This window comes from Lolium perenne, chromosome 7 (genome assembly GCF_019359855.2).
Source record: "Lolium perenne isolate Kyuss_39 chromosome 7, Kyuss_2.0, whole genome shotgun sequence".
Classification (NCBI taxonomy): domain Eukaryota; kingdom Viridiplantae; phylum Streptophyta; class Magnoliopsida; order Poales; family Poaceae; genus Lolium; species Lolium perenne.
In genome coordinates this window covers 21,340,254-21,363,900 of record NC_067250.2, presented here as the reverse complement: position 1 = coordinate 21,363,900, position 23,647 = coordinate 21,340,254, and positions in this window count along the sequence as shown.

Genomic DNA, 23,647 nt, shown 5'->3' with positions numbered 1-23,647 from the left:
GGTTTATCAGTAGCAACATTTTTATAGTAGTAGCAGTAGTGAAATATAAGCAGCAGTGTAATAAAGACAGCAATAGTGATTATAGTAAACAGCAGGATTAAACTACTGTAGGCATATGGATGGATGAACGGGCACTGCATGGATAAGAGAACTCATGTAATAATCAAGGCAGGGCATTTGCAGATGATAATAAAACAGTATCCAAGTACTAAATAACCATAGGCATGTGTTCCGTATATAGTCGTACGTGCTCGCAATGAGAAACTTGCACAACATCTATTGTCCTACCAGCCGGTGGCAGCCGGGCCTCTAGGGAAACTACTGGTAATTAAGGTACTCCTTTTAATAGAGTACCGGAGCAAAGCATTAACACTCCGTGAACACATGTGATCCTCATATCATAGCCTTCCCCGCCGGTTGTCCCAATTTCTGTCACTTTGGGGCCTCGGGTTCCGGACAGCAATATGTGTATACAACTTGCAGGTAAGATCATAAAACAATGAATATCATCATGAATCAATAACATGTTCAGATCTGAAATCATGGCACTCGGGCCCTAGTGACAAGCATTAAACATAACAAGTTGCAACAATATCATAAAAGTACCAACTACGGATACTAGGCACTATGCCCTAACAATCTTATGCTATTACATGAACAATCTCATCCATTTCCTACCATCCCCTTCAGCCTACAGCGAGGGATTTACTCACACATGGATGGGGGAAACATGGATGGTTGATGGAGAGGCGTCAGTGGCGATGATAGCGATGATCTCCTCCAATTCCCCGTCCCGGCAGGGTGCCAGAACGGAGTTTCTTATCCCGAGATTGAGTTTCGCGATGGCGGCGGAGTTCTGGATGTCTTCTGGCAAATTGGTCGAACCCCCGTGCGTTTTTAGGTCAAGGGCTTTAAGTAGTCCAGAGGGGAGCGTCGGGGGCTGGCCGAGGCGGCGCCACCATAGGGCGGCGCGGCCCAGGGGGCCACCGCGCCGCCATGTTGTGGGCGCCCCTCGTGGCCCCCCTCCGTCTCGTCTTCTGGCTCCGTAAGTCTTCTGTGAAAATAGGCCCATTGCAATTATTTCCGGGTTTTTCCTGAAAGTTGATTTTTTGCACAAAAATAAGACACCAGGGCAATTCTGCTGAAAACAGCGTTAGTCCGTGTTAGTTGTATCCAAAATACACAAATTAGAGGCAAAACAATAGCAAAAGTGTTCGGGAAAGTAGATACGTTTTGGACGTATCAACTCCCCCCAAGCATAGCTTATTGCTTGTCCTCAAGCAATTCAGTTAACAACTGAGTGCGATAAAAGAACTTTCACGAACACATTTGTTCATATGATGTAAATATTCTCATGATATGGACGAGTACTTAGGCAATTCATAATAAGATACATGCAAATAAAGTCATCTAATAGTTATGTCAATAATGAAAAAGATACCAACCAACTAATAATAAGCATCATGAATCATATCTATCAGCAGGATTGGAATGTTCATAAAAAGATGTGATAAAGTGGTATCTCGCTTGCCCGTATTTGTACAGCAAAACATAAATGCCCAAGCACCTCTGAAATTCATGGAAAGACTACAAGTAAAGATTATCAAAGATAAAAGCATCAAAGTTATAGCACAGTTAACCATATTCTGGGACACACATATCACAGTAAGAATGACAATTATGCTCTCAAGAAGGTGCTCAAAGAAAGGATGGTGACTCAACGTAAAAGTAAAAGATTGGCCGTTCGCAGAGGGAAGCAGGGATTAACATGTGCTAGAGCTTTTAATTTTTAAAACAGAAGTAAAATTGTTTTGAGAGGTGTTTGTTGTTGTCAACGAATGGTAGTGGGCACTCTAACTACCTCGTCAACCAGACTTTCAAGAGCGGCTCCCATGAAGGACGTTATCTCTACCAGCAAGGTAAATCATCCCTCTTCTATTTTGTTTACACATGTACTTTAGTTTCATTATGGATGACACTCCCCCCAACCTTTGCTTACACAAGCCATGGCTAACCGAATCCTCGGGTGCCTTCCAACATTCACATACCATGGAGGAGTGTCTATTTGCAAATTAGGTTGCTTACTGATAAATCAGGGCAAAACATGTGAAGAGAATTATTGGTAAAATTTAATTAATTGGGGCTGGGCACCCCGTTGCCAGCTCTTTTTGCGAAATTATTGGATAAGCGGATGTGCCACTAGTCCATTGATGAAAGTCTGTCAGGAGTAAATGACAAGGTTGAAAGATAAAACACCACATACTTCCTCATGAGCTATAAAACATCGACACAAATTGAGAAGTACTTTGAAGGTTTTAAAGGTAGCACATGAAAATTTACTTGGAATGGTTTGAGATGCCATGCATAGGTATTTATGGTGGACACTTTGGAATAACTTGGTTTTCAGGGGTTTGGAAGCACGAGCAGCATTCCTGCTCAGTACAAGTGAAGGCTAGCAATAGACTGGGAAGCGACAATCAAGAGAGCAATAACTGTCATAATCATGCTTGCGACAAAATAAATTAACGGATGCATAAAAGTGATACAAGAACTCTGAGGCAAAGTAAATCATCGAGGCTTATTGAATTTTGTCAGTCATATGCATGCGTGAGCATGTGCCAAGTCGATTCAAATGAATTATTCAGAGGAGGATACCACAATATCATACCTATCTATGAATAAAACAATGCAAGCAAATATTTATGACATGCTACTCATATTAATAAATTGGAGCTAAACATGAGAGATCATGAACTACTAGACTTTCATTAAATGACATATACCTCACATGAACCAACTAAGCATGCTCACATGGATGAGTATATGTACAAAAATGAAAACAAATAGAGTTCATACCAGCCTCTCACCACAGTCGAGTTGTCGTAGATCGTCATTATTGCCTTTCACTTGTGTGACTTGAATAATATGGAATGAAAACCAAGCTCCAACCACCGAAGAATGCTGAACTCCATAGTGAACTTTACAAAGCCAAAGAAGAACAACAAATATTTTTGGTGTTTTCGAATTGGAAACAAGAACGAAAGTAAAATCTTTTTGGATTTTCTTATAGCAAACCAACGGTAGTAAATAAAGCAAAATAGGAACAAGAAACCAAATAAACAAATGGTAAAGAGAAACAACAAAAATATTTTTGGTCGTTTTGTGTTTTAGGAAAGAAACAAAGCAAAAAAACAAGAGAATGAAAACTAAAAGAGTCACATAAACACAAAGTAGCAGAAATCCATCAAACTTGACAGCAGTACAATAATCATTTTTTTTAAAATCTTCCGCTGTTCAACTCGAAAAGTTCTCAACTAATGAAAGTTAGATAATAACCTGGGGAACATGCACAAAAATTGGCTTCTCAAAATAACGTTCTGGCTATTTTTATGAATTTTTTTAGTATCAGTCTAGAATCTGTTTTTTAGACAGCACTTCCCCAAATATCATCTTCCTCATATTAGAGGCAACCATCTGAAGCGAAACAAGTATGTACAAATATCCGGCAATTGTAATATGCAATGAATGAGTGATGCTGGCATACCTCCCCCCTAGCTTAGGCTTTTGGCCTAAGTGGAGATCAATCCCACGGTGCCCATGAGGTGGCACCTCCGTAGTAAGATGAAGAAGGATCTTGTCCTTAGTACGTGCTGGAAGACGCACCAGGATACGTGACGGTGTACCCGTCGGAGGGCTCAGAGTCGTGATGCTGGTGGAAACCACGTATCTTCAGCTGCTCATCCACCTCCTCCTTGGAGCGCGACACGGTCTCCTGCGGATACTGAACAAATCGGCCTGCGGCAAAGGGATTTCCCTCTCATCCCCGTCAATAAACAACATTCTATAGACAATATTTTCTAAATTAGAGTTAGTTGTGACAAATTGGTGACTCTTCATAGCAGCAATATCAAGCTTAATAGGAGTTAGTTTCTCATCACTAGGATCAATAGAAAAACCTAGATACGCAACAATACGTGAGGCAATAATTCCTCCATAAATAGGTCCCTTACTATCTAAGCGACGAGCAATAAGAGCACCAAGATGATAAGGTGTACTTCCAGTAAGTGCAGCAACAAGAAAACAAAGATGATAACTAGAAATGTTGCTAGTGTTCTCCCTACCAAGAATTCTAGTAGCAAGATAGTAAGTGAAATATCTAATGGCAGAGAGCTGAATGTTCCTTATCTTGCCGCGCTGAATGGTGCGGCTATCATCGTTGGTAACTTATCGATAGAGTTCCGTCAAAGATTTGGGGTGGTTCTCGATCTTCTTCGCTGTACCTATAGGAGTAATATCCAATGCAGCACAAAAATCCTTCAACTTCATAGTAATAGGCATGTCATAAATCCTAAATTTAACTGATGGTGTGAAGGGTGAGTTGCTAAATTTAAAGCTTTCAACAAAGATTTTAGTTAGCCTGTAAAATTGATCACTCTCATCTTCCATATAGGTAGATAAGCCCACACTATTGATGAGAAACAAGAAGTCATCAAGTAGCCCTGCATTACGGAAAAAGTCAAAGCATGAAAAGGATGAAGCATTAGGAACTCCATTATCCTCTTCAGCTTCAAAGCTAGGTGCAATGACATCCTCATCATAGGATCGCCTAACTCGAGTGGCTTCCCTTGAAGGCCTTGCCGCTCTTGTCGTATCCCTTTCGAACACTTCTCCAAAGGTGTGGTTATGCATTTTCCTTTTCTGAAATTTTTCAACAATCATTATAAAAGTTGATTTCGAGACATATAAATGAGGGAAACTACTATAGGAACTTGATAGAGTACTAAACATGCATCAAAACTAATTTTTACAACTTAGAACAAGCATGCAAACTCACTTAACATGTCACCTACAGCAGCAAAATACTCAAGATATACTCAACCAAACAAAATTCTATTTGGATAATCGGAGGAGTCACATACCGGAGAACAAATACCCCAAATCTCAGCAGCAAAGATGGGCTGAGCAAGGAGATCGAAAATCTCGAGCAAGAACAACAAGAAACTCGGGTTTGAACAATGGTGGTGTGTTTTCCCGTGAAAGAGAGTGGAGTGGTAGGTGGAGGAGTAAGTGGAGGGCCAGGTGGGGCCCTCACCACAGGGTGGCGCGCCCCCTTGCTGGCCGCGCCGGCACATGGGGTGCAGCCCTGGGGTGCCCCACTGGTCGGCTGATGACGCGTGAAGCACATGTTCCTTGGGAACCCCAAGTGGAAGGTGTGATGCGTACAACAACAAGTTTCCCTCAGTAAGAAACCAAGGTTATCGAACCAGTAGGAGATGAAGGCCACGTGAAGGTTGTTGGTGAAGGAGTGTAGTGAGGCGCAACACCAGGGATTCCGGCGCCAACGTGGAACCTGCACAACACAATCAAAATACTTTGCCCCAACTTAACAGTGAGGTTGTCAATCTCACCGGCTTGCTGTAAACAAAGGATTAAACGTATGGTATGGAGAATGATGTTTGTTTGCAAAGAACAGCAGAGAACAATATGATTGCAGTAGATTGTATTCAGATGTAAAAGAATGGACCGGGGTCCACAGTTCACTAGTGGTGTCTCTCCAATAAGATATAGCATGTTGGGTGAACAAATTACAGTTGGGCAATTGACAAATAGAGAGGGCATAACAATGCACATACATATCATGATGACTAATATGAGATTTACTTAGGGCATTACGACAAATAACATAGACCGCTATCCAGCATGCATCTATGCCTAAAAGGTCCACCTTCGGGTTAGCATCCGCACCCCTTCCAGTATTAAGTTGCAAACAACAGACAATTGCATTAAGTACGGTGCATAATGTAAACAATACAAATATCCTTAGACAAAGCATTGTTGTTTTATCCCTAGTAGCAACAGCACATCCACAACCTTAGAACTTTCTGTCATTGTCCCAGATTCAATGGAGGCATGAACCCACTATCGAGCATAAATACTCCCTCTTGGAGTCACAAGTATCAACTTGGCCAGAGCCTCTACTAGCAACGGAGAGCATGCAAGATCATAAACAACACATATATGATAGATCAATAATCAACTTGACAGAGTATTCCATATTCATCGGATCCCAACAAACACAACATGTAGCATTACAAATAGATGATCTTGATCATGATAGGCAGCTCACAAGATCTAAACATGATAGCACAAGAGGAGAAGACAACCATCTAGCTACTGCTATGGACCCATATACCAAGGATGAACTACTCACACATCAGTCCGGAGGTGATCATGGTGATGTAGAGTCCTCCGGGTGATGATTCCCCTCTCCGGCAGGGTGCCAGAGGCGATCTCCTGAATCCCCCGAGATGGGATTGGCGGCGGCGGCGTCTCTGGAACTTTTTCCGTATCGTGGCTCTCGGTAATAGGGTTTTCGTGACGGAGAGTTTAAGTAGGCGGAAGGGCAGAGTCGGGAGGCGCACGAGGGGCCCACACCATAGGGCGGCGCGGGCCCCTTCCTGGCCGCGCCGCCTGGTGGTGTCGCCACCTCGTGGCCCCACTTCGTATCTCCTTCGGTCTTCTGGAAAGCTCCGTGGAAAATAAGACCCTGGGCTTTTGTTTCGTCCAATTCCGAGAATATTTCCTGTGTAGGATTTCTGAAACCAAAAACAACAGAAAACAGGAACTGGCGCTTCGGCATCTTGTTAATAGGTTAGTGCCGGAAAATGCATAATAATGATATAAAGTGTATATAAAACATGTGAGTATTGTCATAAAACTAGCATGGAACATAAGAAATTATAGATACGTTTGAGACGTATCAAGCATCCCCAAGCTTAGTTCCTACTCGCCCTCGAGTAGGTAAACGATAACAAAGATAATTTCTGAAGTGACATGCTACTATCATAATCTTGATCAATACTATTGTAAATCATATGAGATGAATGAAGTGATTCAAAGAAATGGTAAAGACAATGACTAAACAACTGAATCATATAGCAAAGACTTTTCATGAATAGTACTTTCAAGACAAGCATCAATAAGACTTACATAGGAGTTAACTCATAAAGCAATAAATTCTTAATAGAAGGTTTTGAAGCAACACAAAGGAAGATATAAGTTTCAGCAGTTGCTTTCAATTTCAACATGTATATCTCATGGATAATTTTCAACACAAAGTAATATGATGAATGCAAATAAGCAAGTATGTAGGAATCAATGCACACAGTTGACACAAGTGTTTGCTTTTAAGATAGAAATAAGTAGGTAAACTGACTCAACATAAAGTAAAAGAAAAGGCCCTTCGCAGAGGGAAGCATGGATTACTATTTTTGTGCTAGAGCTTTTTATTTTGAAAACATAGAAACAATTTTGTCAACGGTAGTAATAATTCATATGTGTTATGCATAAGACATCCTATAAGTTGCAAGCCTCATGCATCGAATACCAATAGTGCTCGCACCTTGTCCTAATTAGCTTGGATTTCCATGGATTATCATTGCATTACATATGTTTCAACCAAGTGTCACAAAGGGGTACCTCTATGCCGCATGTACAAAGGTCCAAGGAGATAGATCACATTTGATTTCTCGTTTTTGATAGATCTCAAATTGAGGACATCCATACCGGGACAACATAGAAAACAGATAATGGACTCCTCTTTAATGCATAAGCATTCAACAACATATAATATTCTCATAAGAGATTGAGGATTAATGTCCAAACTAAAACTTCCACCATGATACATGGCTTCGGTTAGCGGCCCAAAGTTCTTCTCTAACAATATGCATACTCAAACCATTTAATCTTGATAAATCACCCTTACTTCAGACAAGACGAACATGCATAGCAACTCACATGATATTCAACAAAAGTGTAATAGTTGATGGCGTCCCCAGAAACATGGTTACCGCTCAACAAGCAACTTAAAATAAATAAGATACGTAAGCGACATATTCTCTACCACAATAGTTTTTAAGGCTATTTTCCCATGAGCTATATATTGCAAAGACAAGGAATGAAATTTTAAAGGTAGCGCGCAAGCAATTTACTTTGGAATGGCAGAGAAATACCACATAGTAGTTAGGTATGGTGGACACAAATGGCATAGGTTTTGGCTCAAGGTTTTGGATGCACGAGAAGCATTCCCTCTCAGTACAAGGATTTGGCTAGCAAGGTTTTTTGAAGCAAACAAAAGTATGAATCGGTACAGCAAAACTTACATAAGAACGTATTGCAAGCAATATAAGACTCTACACTGTCTTCCTTGTTGTTCAAACACTTCACCAGAAAATATCTAGACTTTAGAGAGACCAATCATGCAAATCAAATTTCAACAAGCTCTATGGTAGTTCTTCATTAATAGGTGCAAAGTACATGATGCAAGAGCTTAAACATGATCTATTTGAGCAAAACAATTGCCAAGTATCAAATTATTCAAGACCATATACCAATTACCACATGAAGCATTTTCTGTTTCCAACCAAATAGCAATGAACGAAGCAGTTTCAACCTTCGCCATGAACATTAAAAGTAAAGCTAAGAACACCAGTGTTCATATGAAACAACGGAGCGTGTCTTTCTCCCACACAAGGAATGCTAGGATCCGATTTTATTCAAACACAAACAAAAATAAAAACATACAGACGCTCCAAGTAAAGCACATAAGATGTGACGGAATAAAAATATATTTTCACTAGAGGTAACCTGATAAGTTGTCGATGAAGAAGGGGATGCCTTGGGCATCCCAAAGCTTAGATGCTTGAGTCTTCTTGAAATATGCAGGGATGAACCACGGGGGCATCCCCAAGCTTAGACTTTTCACTCTTCTTGATCATATTGTATCATCCTCCGCTCTTGACCCTTGAAAACTTCCTCCACACCAAACTCAAAACAATCTTATTAGAGGGTTAGTGCATAATCAAAAATTCACATGTTCAGAGGTAACACAATCATTCTTAACACTTCTGGACATTTCCCAAAGCTACTGAAAGTTAATGGAACAAAGAAATCCATTCAACACAGCAAAAGAGGCAATGCGAAATAAAAGGCAGAATCTATCAAAACAGAACAGTCCGTAAAGACGAATTTTTTAGAGGCACTTAACGTCCTCATATGAAGAAGCTCAAATTGAATGAAAGTTGCGTACATATCTGAGGATTACTCATGATTTTTCGCAGATTTTTCTAAGTTACCTACAGAGAGATCTACTCAAATTCGTGACAACAAGAAATCTGTTTCTGCGCAGAAATCTAAATCTAGTATCAACCTTACATCAAAGACTTTACTTGGCACAACAATGCAATAAAATAAAGATAAGAAGATGTTGCTACAGTAATAACAACTTCCAAGACACAAATATAAAACAAAAATTGCAGAAGTAAAATAATGGGTTGTCTCCCATAAGCGCTTTTCTTTAACGCCTTTCAGCTAGGCGGAGAAAGTGTGAATTAAGTATTATCAAGAGATGAAGCATTAACATTATTACCAGGGGCTTTGCGCCTCCCCTTCTTACTCTTATTCTTACTCTTTGGTTTAGGGAATATATGACCACATCCGGGTGTAGAGGTAAAATTTAGAGTGCCTTTCCCCACATCTATGATTGCTCCCACGAGTTTCAGCAGGGATCTTCCAAGTGTGATTTGTCATGTCCCTACACATTCAACAACGAGATAATCAGTGGATACCGTCCTTCCAAGAAAGTTTGTGAACACACCTTCAGCTATTCCCTTAGGAATTATAACAGAGTTATCAGTAAGAGTTATTCCTTCTCCTTCTTCAGTAAGTTCCCAAAGTGTCAAAGATTCATAAATGCTTTTAGGCATAAGGCAAAACTCAGACATAATATCACAACGGGCATAAAAAGTTTCACCACAAATAGCAACCTTAATAGTAGGTACCCACATTGAAGGTTCAAAGCTTACTGGAACATAATCATAATATTCACGAATCTGGTTGTACCCTTCTTTTAAACAAGATATATTTGTTTCGAGAGTGTTTAATCTATTATGAATGCTAGCAAGAGATGAATCAAAATTATTAGCGGAGCTAGATGATGTAACCAATTTTTTTATGGCATTAAAATCTTGATCCCCATCACAGTGAAGGAAATCTCCTCTCACTACAGCATCCAAGGCATATCTATAGCGAAGAATAAGCCCAAAATAAAAGTTACAAAGAAGCAAACTTAGAGTCATTTTAGGTTCAGTTTTACTATAAGAATAAAAAATTCTAGACCAAGCTTCTTTAAAACTTTCCTCACCCCCTTGTTTAAAAGTAAAGATCAATTCCTCAGGTGACAGAGTAACAGCTACAGGACTAGTCATGATAACAAAATAAAGTAAATGCAAGTAACTAATTTTTTGTATTTTTGATATAAAGAACGCAAACAAGACAGTAAATAAAGTAAAGCAAGTAACTATTTTTTTTGTATTTTTGATATAAAGAAAGCAAACAAAACAGAAAATAAAGTAAAGTAAAGTAAGACAATAAACAAAGTAAAGAGATTGGATGTGAGAGACTCCCCTTGCAGCGTGTCTTGATCTCCCCGGCAACGGCGCCAGAAATTTAGCTTGATGACGCGTGAAGCACACGTTCGTTCGGAACCCCAAGTGGAAGGTGTGATGCGTACAACAGCAAGTTTCCCTCAGTAAGAAACCAAGGTTATCGAACCAGTAGGAGATGAAGGCCACGTGAAGGTTGTTGGTGAAGGAGTGTAGTGCGGCGCAACACCAGGGATTCCGGCGCCAACGTGGAACCTGCACAACACAATCAAAATACTTTGCCCCAACTTAACAGTGAGGTTGTCAATCTCACTGGCTTGCTGTAAACAAAGGATTAAACGTATGGTGTGGAGAATGATGTTTGTTTGCAAAGAACAACAGAGAACAATGATTGCAGTAGATTGTATTCAGATGTAAAAGAATGGACCGGGGTCCACAGTTCACTAGTGGTGTCTCTCCAATAAGAAATAGCATGTTGGGTGAACAAATTACAGTTGGGCAATTGACAAATAGAGAGGGCATAACAATGCACATACATATCATGATGACTAATATGAGATTTACTTAGGGTATTACGACAAATAACATAGACCGCTATCCAGCATGCATCTATGCCTAAAAAGTCCACCTTCGTGTTAGCATCCGCACCCCTTCAAGTATTAAGTTGCAAACAACAGACAATTGCATTAAGTACGGTGCGTAATGTAAACAATACAAATATCCTTAGACAAAGCATTGTTGTTTTATCCCTAGTAGCAGCAGCACATCCACAACCTTAGAACTTTCTGTCACTGTCCCAGATTCAATGGAGGCATGAACCCACTATCGAGCATAAATACTCCCTCTTGGAGTCACAAGTATCAACTTGGCCAGAGCCTCTACTAGCAACGGAGAGCATGCAAGATCATAAACAACACATATATGATAGATCAATAATCAACTTTACATAGTATTCCATATTCATCGGATCCCAACAAACACAACATGTAGCATTACAAATAGATGATCTTGATCATGATAGGCAGCTCACAAGATCTAAACATGATAGCACAAGAGGAGAAGACAACCATCTAGCTACTGCTATGGACCCATAGTCCAAGGATGAACTACTCACACATCAGTCCGGAGGCGATCATGGTGATGTAGAGTCCTCCGGGTGATGATTCCCCTCTCCGGCAGGGTGTCGGAGGCGATCTCCTGAATCCCCCGAGATGGGATTGGCGGCGGCGGCGTCTCTGGAACTTTTTCCGTATCGTGGCTCTCGGTAATAGGGTTTTCGCGACGGAGAGTTTAAGTAGGCGGAAGGGCAGAGTCGGGGGCGCACGAGGGGCCCACACCATAGGGCGGCGCAGGCCCCTTCCTGGTCGCGCCGCCTGGTGGTGTCGCCACCTTGTGGCCCCACTTCGTATCTCCTTCGGTCTTCTGGAAAGCTCCGTGGAAAATAAGACCCTGGGCTTTTGTTTCGTCCAATTCCGAGAATATTTCCTGTGTAGGATTTCTGAAACCAAAAACAGCAGAAAACAGGAATTGGTGCTTCGGCATCTTGTTAATAGGTTAGTGCCAGAAAATGCATAATAATGATATAAAGTGTATATAAAACATGTGAGTATTGTCATAAAACTAGCATGGAACATAAGAAATTATAGATACATTTGAGACGTATCATCGGCCCCAGGCACTCCCAGGTTGCATTTTGAAAATAGGACCAGCGGTATAATTTTTGTAAATTTTTGAAAACTTCGAAAAATGCATATTTCTAGGTTTTAAAATAACTATTACAGGGCAGAAAAAGATTTTCAAACTTCTAAACAACTAAAGCAACTTGCAAAGCAAGTTGTACTACAGAAAGTAAACAGGTGTGGAGAAAGAAAGAAATGTTGTTTAGCTCTTCTATGCATATAAAATGTACTTGTTAACAAGGTTGATCAAGTCTTGCCACCAAATAAATTTTACATGACATAAGAAAAAATAAACCTCAAATCAATCATGTTACCTTATATTGTATTGATATGGATCCAATCATAATATTTTGATATCCTTGTTTAGGCTCATATATAGGACAATCAATAACTCTCACTTTGATAGTTCTCAAATTAGAAATTGTATTAACTCCATATACTTTATCAATCCTCTTGGGAAAATAAACAGTATGCTCCTTGTCAGTACATTGAAAGTAACTTCTCCTTTATTGCAATCAATAACAGCCCCTGCAGTGTTAAGAAAAGGTCTTCCAAGAATAATAGACATATTATCATCTTTAGGCATTTCCAACACAACAAAATCAGTTAATATTAAGCAATTATTAGTAACTTGAACAGGAACATCCTCACATATACCAACAGGAATAGCAGTAGATTTATCAGCCATTTGCAAAGATATATCAGTTGGTATCAACTTATCTAAATAAAGTCTCTTGTAAAGAGAAAAATGCATAACACTAACTCCTGCTCCCAAATCACATAGAGCAGTTCTAACATAATTATTCTTGTTGGAACAAGGAATAGTCGGTATACCTGGGTCTCCCAGCTTCTTTGGAACCTTGCCATTGAAAGAGTAATTAGCAAGCATAGTGGAAATCTCCTCATTAGGAATTTTCCTTTTGTTAGAGACAATATCTTTCATATAGTTTGAATAAGGAGGCAATTTAATAGCATCAGTCAAAGGGATTTGCAGGAAAAAAGGTTTCATCCAATCACAAAATTTATTATAGTATTCTTCCTCCTTTGATTTTAGTTTCTTAACAAGAAAAGGCGTTTTCTTTTGAACCCAAGGTTCTCTTTCATTACCATGTTTCTTAGCAATAAAATCTTCTTTAGTATACTTTTTATTTTTAGCATGCTTTTCAGGTTCATCTTCAACCTCTTCTTTATCAGAAACAACATTCTTATCATTATCTTTATCATGTTCATTACCACTTTCAGTTTCAGCATCAGAAATAGAAATACTATTAGGATCATTAACAGGCTCAGAGGATTCTACAACAGTTTTATGTTTCTTCTTCTTTTTCTTAGAAGGAGCACTAATTTCTTTAGTTCGTTGAGAATCTTGTTCAACTCTTTTGGGATGCCCCTCAGGATATAGAGGATCCTGAGTAGAAACACCACCTCTAGTTGTTACTTCATAAGCATGTTTTTCTTTAGAAGTATTTTTTAACAAGTCATTTGCACTTTAGTGAGTTGATCAATTTGAGTTTGAACCATATGAAAATGTTTAACAAGCATATTAACATCATTGGAGGTTCTCTCCACAATATCATGCAATTTACTAATAGCTTGAGAATTTTCCATTAAATGATTCTCCACTCTCATATTAAAATTATCTTGCTTAACAACATAATTATCAAACTCATCTAAACATTGATCAGGAGGTTTTGAGTAAGGAATGTCTCCTCTATCAAAGCGTTGAAGAGAATGTAGCTCAATTGTGGATGAAGGGAGAGTTATCTTACATAAATCTTCTATGGGAGGTAAATTCTTCACATCTTCAGATTTAATACCTTTCTCTTTAAGAGATTTATTGGCTTCCCTCATATCTTCATCATTTAATTTAATCATACCCCTCTTCTTCAATATTGGTGTTGGGGTTGGTTCAGGTGTAGTCCAATCATCATGATTTTGGCTTATTCTAGCCATTAATTCTTCAGCTTCGTCTGGAGTTCTTTTCCTGAAAACACAACCAGCACAACTATCCAGGTATGCCCTAGACTCAATGGTTAGTCCACTATAAAATATATCAAGTAAGTCATGCTTTTCCAAATCATGTCCAGGCCGAGCTCTAAGAAGAGAGCAAAACCTTGCCCAAGCTTCAGGCAATTTCTCTCCATATTCCTGGTGAAAACTATAAATTTTCTGCAAAGCAATATGTTGAGCACTAGCAGGAAAATATTTTCGAAAGAAAACATCAAGCAAACTACTTGGACTATCAATAGAATCAGGAGGCAAACTATTATACCAAGTTTTAGCATCATCCTTTAATGAGAAAGGAAAAAAAATTAGCAACAAAATAAGTACGCTTCTTGATATCATCAGAAAACAAGCTACTCAAAGTAGAAAGCTCATTCATGTGCTCTACAACACTTTCTTTTTCAGTACCACAAAAAGGTGTTTTCTCAACAATAGATATATGAGATAAATCAAGAGAAAAATCATAATCCTTATCCTTAATGTTTATAGGAGATGTGGCAAATTTAGGATCAGTAGACAATTTATATCTAACAGCACGTTGTGCTAGAAGCTTTTTAATGTTACTTGCATCAGTAGTAGCATTACATTTATCAATAAAATCATCATCAAGTTCCACATAATCTTCATCAAGATCATCACTAGAGTATTCAACAGACTCAGGTGAATTAACAGGTGTAACAGTATTTTCATTAGGAATTTCAGTATTTTCAATTTTTCTAGACCTAGCAATTGTAGCATCTAGAAAAGGACCTAATGAACCATTATCATCAAGCACAGTAGAAGCATCATCAAAATTATAAGAGGAATATTCAGATTCAGCGGAAGTACCAGCATGTGAAGCTTGTGGTGGTGAAACAAGTTGACTTATCACAGATGGTGAATCAAGAGCAGCAGAGGTACTCAGAGTTGTACCTTTTCTTATAGTGGATGGTAATATGGCGACTTTAGCATCGCAAGGTTTACCCATGATGGAGGATTTGCAGCGAACAATATCAATTCAGGTGAACTTGCAAATAAAGCTATGCTCCCCGGCAACGGCACCAGAAAATAGTCTTGATGACCCACAAGTATAGGGGATCGCAACAGTCTTCGAGGGAAGTAAAACCCAATTTATTGATTCGACACAAGGGGAGCCAAAGAATATTTGTAAGCCTTAACAGCGGAGTTGTCAATTCAGCTGCACCTGGTAACAGACTTGCTCGCAAGAGTTTATCAGTAGCAACATTTTTATAGCAGTAGCAGTAGTGAAATATAAGCAGCAGTGTAATAAAGACAGCAGTAGTGATTATAGTAAATAGCAGGATTAAAATACTGTAGGCATAGGAATGGATGAACGGGCGCTGCATGGATAAGAGAAGTCATGTAATAATCAAGGCAGGGCATTTATAGATGATAATAAAACAGTATCCAAGTACTAAATAACCATAGGCATGTGTTTCGTATATAGTCGTACGTGCTCGCAATGAGAAACTTTCACAACATCTATTGTCCTACCAGCCGGTGGCAGCCGGGCCTCTAGGGAAACTACTGGTAATTAAGGTACTCCTTTTAATAGAGTACATGAGCAAAGCATTAACACTCCGTGAACACATGTGATCCTCATATCACAGCCTTCCCCTCCGGTTGTCCCAATTTCTGTCACTTTGGGGCCTCGGGTTCCGGACAGCAATATGTGTATACAACTTGCAGGTAAGATCATAAAACAATGAATATCATCATGAATCAATAACATGTTCAGATCTGAAATCATGGCACTCGGGCCCTAGTGACAAGCATTAAGCATAACAAGTTGCAACAATATCATAAAAGTACCAACTACGGTTACTAGGCACTATGCCCTAACAATCTTATGCTATTACATGAACAATCTCATCCAATCCCTACCATCCCCTTCAGCCTACAGCGAGGGATTTACTCACACATGGATGGGGGAAACATGGATGGTTGATGGAGAGGCGTCGGTGGCGATGATGGCGATGATCTCCTCCAATTCCCCGTCCCGGCAGGGTGCCAGAACGGAGTTTCTGATCCCGAGATTGAGTTTCGCGATGGCGGCGGAGTTCTGGATGTCTTCTGGCAAATTGGTCGAACCCCCGTGCGTTTTTAGGTCAAGGGCTTTAAGTAGTCCAGAGGGGAGCGTTGGGGGCTGGCCGAGGCGGCGCCACCATAGGTCGGCGCGGCCCAGGGGCCACCGCGCCGCCATGTGGTGGGCGCCCCTCGTGGCCCCCCTGCGTCTCATCTTCTGGCTCCGTAAGTCTTCTGTGAAAATAGGCCCATTGCAATTATTTCTGGGGATTTTCCTGAAAGTTGATTTTTTGCACAAAAATAAGATACTAGGGCAATTCTGCTGAAAACAGCGTTAGTCCGTGTTAATTGTATCCAAAATACACAAATTAGAGGCAAAACAATAGCAGAAGTGTTCGGGAAAGTAGATACGTTTTGGACGTATCACTCTCCATCACCCCATTGTAATATCTTGGCAAACATGATGTATGATGCAATATATTGTTTTCCCATAATCTATTGCATCTCTATGTTTATGTTTGAGTAGTGACTTGTTCTTGGCAATTGTTATATAGTTTTTTGTCGGTTGCATACAAGTATATGTTATCTTCTATGATGATCTTGTTGTACTAACATATGAGTGCGCACATATGTTGGGGGATGCACAAGGTTGTCACCGTTGCATATTGATAGGATGAGGGATAGCCGGAGTTTGACAGAAACCGAATCCCAATTCTTAGATTCATGTTGTATTAATTCATAGTTAATCATCAGGGCTATAACTATGTGGACCTTTAATTTACAGCGGTGGTTGGACTTTATGTCTTAATAATTCTCTTGTTTGTTATTAATTGACCTTGGGATCAATCACTAGTGGTGTAATTTCTCATGTTTATGGCTACACCTATCTATGGCTCCTCTCTAGAAGAAACAATAAAAAAAAACTGTTGTTATGCTTCACTAATTATGACAACCACACAAATGAAGTAGCAATTTTCTAGAACACTTAGTCCCTTGAGTTACTCCACTTCACTCCATTTCATCTCATTTTACTTTATTGCACATTACTTTTCTTGCATTAGTTTTACTTATTGCATTTTATTTTTAGCACTTGTAGTTTTATAGTAGAAACCACTTCACACACACACTATATCTCCTAGCTTTGGATAGAAGGTCATATAAGTGGGTTATAGGGATTTAGATAATAGATACTTTATCTTCATCTCCTCGTGGGTTTGACACTCGAATACTTATCGAATTGTATTACGGTGATCCCCTACACTTGGGGGTTATCAAGATACTTTTTTGTGCTGTTGCCGGAGAGCGTAGCGCTAAGCTTATATTCTTGGTTGCATAGCTAGTTTACTTTTAGTACCTTTTATTAAAATCTAAAATCCAAAAAATGGAACATATCAAAAATACTCATAGTATGACTACTAGTCTAGATAAAAATGACACGTTGGAAGAGGAATATAAAAATACTTTGATAGCTATGAAACATAGAGAATCACAAGAAGGGATAATATTACAGCATTGCTTGAGAATTTTAAATTATATTGCTATTGAGTTTATAGACCAACATGAAGATAAAAATTATTGTTCTCAACAAAATTTTAGACAGTTAAATTTCAAAGTAGATCTCATGGAGAATTTGTTATTGGATCTTATCATAGCTGTGATTATGCTAATTTAGGGATACAACAAGTAGAGCAATTTTTATTTATAGGGCAGCCTCTGAATTATACACCTTCATTTTTTAACATGAAACTTGCCCTGTAGCTTCTAAATTTAAAAGTACGAGCATTAGTATCTTTAATTATTTTATAACCAACTACATTGAAATATCTATATTATTGACTTTAAAAAGAGGGGCATAGCTGACCAAGAGAGCACTAATATGTTGCAGAGAGAAGATGATGAAAGCATAAGCTTGGAAAAGCCCATACATACCCCAGAGAAAAATAAATAAGAACAAAAGAGGGAGGATGGAAAAAAGCATAAGTTTGGGTAATGCCCATGCAACCCCAAGAAAAGAATGAAGAAGAACAAGTGGAGGAAGAATGAAGTATCTACCCATCTCCAACTCCCAACAATGGTAACTCACAAAACACCCCTTCTTATAATATTGGTGATGATCATCTATGTGAAATAAGTTTTTCTAATTTATGGGAGGATCATGATGATTTAAAAGAAATATATTATACCATAAGCTCATTAGATGATTTGTCTTTATGTGGTGATTCTATTCACAAGTATGTTCTTGAGTTTACTTTTGATGCTTGCAAATATTATGAAAGAGGAAGAGATAATATCTCTCTTTATAATTCTATGTTATTTAAAATGCAAGCTACTGATTATTATATACATTGGCTACCATTAATTTTATGTTATTTATTCATATATAAAATGTCAATGCATAGAAGAGAGTGAGACTAAAAATTTAATGGTTTCAAATATTGTGGTGCTCCATGTGCTTTCAAATAACGTTTAATTTGAGCATACATTTATGTCTTTATTAAATTGTAAAACATTTTTACTTATGATGGCATATTAATGAGTTTATAATTTTTAATAAAAGAAAAAAGTAAACTATGGAAGAGTAAATGATAAGGATGAGCAATGAAGAAATTGGGATCGACCTTGAGCATGTGTTGTTCATTCCAATGGAACCATTGCAAAATATTTATCATTAAAAATCTTCGTACAAAACAAAAAGAGTGTTTCCCTTTAATACATGTTTATTTCTTAAAATAATTTCCCAATGATTCCTATAGTCCCATCTTGATAGAAATTATCATATCATTTGTTTGGAGAACTAACAATTTTGTAAGTATTGGACTATCGTGGAGCTGAAAATATTTGTTTGTTCGAGATGAGTAACATGATATGATGAGGAAGAAGTAGAGGACCAGAAGTATCAAGATCTTAAGCTTGGGGATGCCCATGCATCTCCCTCTTCTTTTAAATATCTAAAGTAAATCATTTTAAACTCATGTTCTAGTTTTATCTTCATGATCCCTTTCAATGTTTGCGGGGACCATATGTTTATTTACCTTTGATTATTTTAGTTTTTCCTATGTATGATTTCTATAGCTTGTTAGTTTTATTTTATTTTACTCTCTGGTTTCTAAATAAAATATCAAGCTTTTACCCATTTGGATGATAAAAGTTGCAAACAAAATATGAAGTTGTTGATTCCTGTACTGCATCTTTAGTGCATGATTTTTCTTATTTTTTTGAAAAGTCCTAAAATCTTGATAAATTCATAGCAGCTGTAACTTTTCATTCTATATATGCACAAAAATTGGCTTAAATTCTTGACGTGTCTAAGTGGTATTAAAAATTCAATTTTACTGCAGCAAAAATTCTGAATAGATTCTGCGTTTCAATGTTAGATCCATTCTTTTAAGTATCAAAATATTAGAATGCGTAGAACATGATATGTTTTTAACACTAATGTCATGGGGTAGTGCATGAAGCTTAACAAAGATTACCTGTTTGCAGGCACGGCGTCAAGTACCTGAGGCAATTCTGAAGCAAATTATCTCATTGAACAACCCTGACAAGGAACTCTATGATCATGCTAAGAATATTTTTACACAAGAACATCTTATGCTAAAAGGCCAGCAGTCCATGGTGGTGCAACACAAACAGTTGGGAGATCAAAAGGTTACACAAGATCCTGTGGTGGTGCAAGACAAACAGTTGGCAGCTCAAAAGGTTTGGTCAAGCTCATAAATTCTTTATAAACGCATGTTGCTTGAATCTTTCCAACAAGAATTTAGAGCCCCGGAACCTCTTGTTTTGTTTAAAAATGAAAGTACGCTCACATAAATCATCATCATTAACATGCTACATTAGGTTGTATTTCCGTCCTAATTGATATAACAGTAGGCATATTTATAGTTCATCAACAGGAGAGAAACATAGTACAGATACAGCATTGATTTTAAACAGAATTTGCTTCATAGTATCTCCAAGACATGCTTGGTATATCCTTTGGGATGTTAGCCTTTCTGATTTTGATCTTAGCTTGCTTCTCATGCATTATTTCAGGTTAGTAATGCTTTTAGGTAGTCTTACCCCGTACGTGTGTTTGGTCATCTCTTTTCAGGACTGGATAGATACGGTCTGCGAGTCCCTGAATTGCTCTACCTGGAAGGTTGTCGCTCTTGGTCTTGGTATCGCAGTGACCGCTGTTTTTATTGCGTTTGCTGTAACGAGTAGAAGAACATTAAAACTCAAGATTTGATGATTATATCGGGGGACAGCCCCTAGTTTTTTATGTACAGTTGGATGTGCCCAGGGATCTACATTACTATTCTTTCGGGCCAAAATGTTGACATGTCCTGTAGAAATGTGATCGTCTCACTTTTAGTCGCATGATCATTCCGGACATGAAGTTCTGAAGGTGCATGGATAAAGCAAAAACCTGTCATTCCTGGTTGAACATTTTATTGCGAAAAATTGTGATCAAAATCTTGCAGATATGATGAAAACTGCGACAATGGTGAACATATATAGCTTTGAAAAAGAGCTAGAGAATGGGCATACAAGACTGCAGCTCACTCCAAATCATACGCTAGACAATCAAGGGTGGCAGAGCACTGCTCGGTTGGCAGACACGAATTGTCATCGTGGTGAACAGACAGATGCCATGGGATGGCTTATCTTGGAGCCGAATGGACGCTAGAGGATTCGGGGGAGGGTTTTTGTTATAGATGAAGAGGTTTCCGGATGGATTCCTCAAGAACTGGGTCTTGGCCGAAGGAAGAAGATGATGAACCCAAGAACAAGAACAGCGCTAGATCTCTCTATTTCTTCATAACAAGTGCTTACAAGTTTTCTCTCTACAAGAAGAGTAGTGCAACGTAACCTGATCTCTCGTGCCCGTGAAGGGTTGTGCCCCCTCTCCTTATATAGGGGAGAGGGTGGCTTACAAGGGAAGGAACCCCAGAAACCCTAATGGGATCTTTGACTAGACAAACTACTTTACAAAGCCACTTTGGCTACCGGTGAGGCCGGTTTGCCTTTAATCAGAAGCCGTGACATCCTCCGGCACCTTTTACGTCATCCTCTGCCTTTGGCGTCATGGCTTCGATTAAAGCTGAAGTGCTTCGCTCATCTTTGTCTTCTATCTCTGGAGAGCATCTTTGACTGGTCTGTGCCGACGTGCTACAGTGTAGCCTGTTCCGGTTATTCCGGTACGCTCTCAGCAAGTTCCGGTATCCCCTCCTTGGGATACCGGTATGATTCTCTGAATCAACTTCCGCTATCCGGAACAAACTTCAAACCGGTACTTTGATGGCCTAAACCATCCGGTTTGGCATGCCTTTGGCATACCGGGGGTCATCCCCCCAACATTAGTCCCCGAAGCTGGTATAGTCCGGTGGATCCTATCCAACGGACCATGCCAGATTTTCTTTTCTCAAGGTACCGGTTTAACCCTTCCGGAATCCGGATCAAACTCTTCTGCGTCCTTGCCGAACTTGTGCATCTATGCCGGTTTTCTCCGGCATCTCTTGTCATTAATTCTCTCCTCGACGAAGTCGAGAATATCTCGAGTACAGTGCCTGTTAGTGACATGCGCACTGTGCCTGGCGCGCGACAGTGTCAGTGGTCACTTCGGTTCGTCTTCTGTGCCAGCATTTATGGCGCCGCACCGGATCCGCGCGACCGTTCCGGGTCCGTGTGGCCCTCCCTGTGTTTTCCATTTTCCGTGAGTGTATCCGTGCGCCACGTGGCGGCCCATGAACTGAACCGCCGCGGCCCAGCGGTTTCCGGCCCACTACGCGCTCTCCCTATTTAAGGGGGGAGCGGTTCCTCCTTCTTCTTCTTCTCACATTCGCCCTCTTTCCCCTCGCACTTAGAGCTTCCTGCCCACTGCGCTTCCGCTGCCGCCGTTCTCCGCCGAAGTCCTACTCCGACGAAGTCCAGCGGTTCTTCGCGCTGTGCCGTGACTCTCCGCCGCGCCGAGGATCTTTGAAGCCCTTCGCCCGCCGCAACATCGGGTTCCCGCAGGCGCCCTTTGCACGCCTACGCCGCCGGCCCTCTTCGTCAACTGCAGGGCCGTCGTACCTCCGGCGAACTTCTCCGCCGACATCTCTGCCGCCTCTGGTTGGTCTCAAAATCCAAATCTCTTATTGCTTGTCTTTGCATTCCAGTTCTCGGGGCGTTAGGATATTTATCTCCGCCTTTTCTTGCTTTTTCCCTTTTTCGTAGATCTTCGTACGAGGCTAGGACTTGGGAAAGTTGTTTGTGAGTAGCATCCGACATCTTTAATCAGATGTCAACCGAGCTCTATCTTACCGAGTCTTCCGGCAGCAGCCGCTGATACGCGTTCAACACGCGTCCGTTGGGAACCCCAAGAGGAAGGTGTGATGCGTACAGCGGCAAGTTTCCCTCAGTATGAAACCAAGGTTATCGAACCAGTAGGAGCCAAGAAGCACGTTGAAGGTTGATGGCGGCGGGATGTAGTGCGGCGCAACACCAGGGATTCCGGCGCCAACGTGGAACCTGCACAACACAACCAAAGTACTTTGCCCCAACGAAACAGTGAGGTTGTCAATCTCACCGGCTTGCTGTAACAAAGGATTAACCGTATTGTGTGGAAGATGATTGTTTGCAGAAAACAGTAGAACAATATTGCAGTAGATTGTATTTCAGTAAAGAGAATTGGACCGGGGTCCACAGTTCACTAGAGGTGTCTCTCCCATAAGATAAACAGCATGTTGGGTGAACAAATTACAGTTGGGCAATTGACAAATAAAGAGGGCATGACCATGCACATACATATCATGATGAGTATAGTGAGATTTAATTGGGCATTACGACAAAGTACATAGACCGCCATCCAACTGCATCTATGCCTAAAAAGTCCACCTTCAGGTTATCATCCGAACCCCCTCCAGTATTAAGTTGCAAAGCAACAGACAATTGCATTAAGTATGGTGCGTAATGTAATCAACAACTACATCCTTAGACATAGCATCAATGTTTTATCCCTAGTGGCAACAGCACAACACAACCTTAGAACTTTCTCACACCGTCCTGTGTGTCAATGCAGGCATGAACCCACTATCGAGCATAAATACTCCCTCTTGGAGTTACAAGCATCTACTTGGCCAGAGCATCTACTAGTAACGGAGAGCATGCAAGATCATAAACAACACATAGATATAACTTTGATAATCAACATAACAAGTATTCTCTATTCATCGGATCCCAACAAACGCAACATATAGAATTACAGATAGATGATCTTGATCATGTTAGGCAGCTCACAAGATCCAACAATGATAGCACAATGGGGAGAAGACAACCATCTAGCTACTGCTATGGACCCATAGTCCAGGGGTAGACTACTCACACATCACACCGGAGGCGACCATGACGGCGTAGAGTCCTCCGGGAGATGATTCCCCTCTCCGGCAGGGTGCCGGAGGCGATCTCCTGGATCCCCCGAGATGGGATCGGCGGCGGCGGCGTCTCTGGAAGGTTTTCCGTATCGTGGCTCTC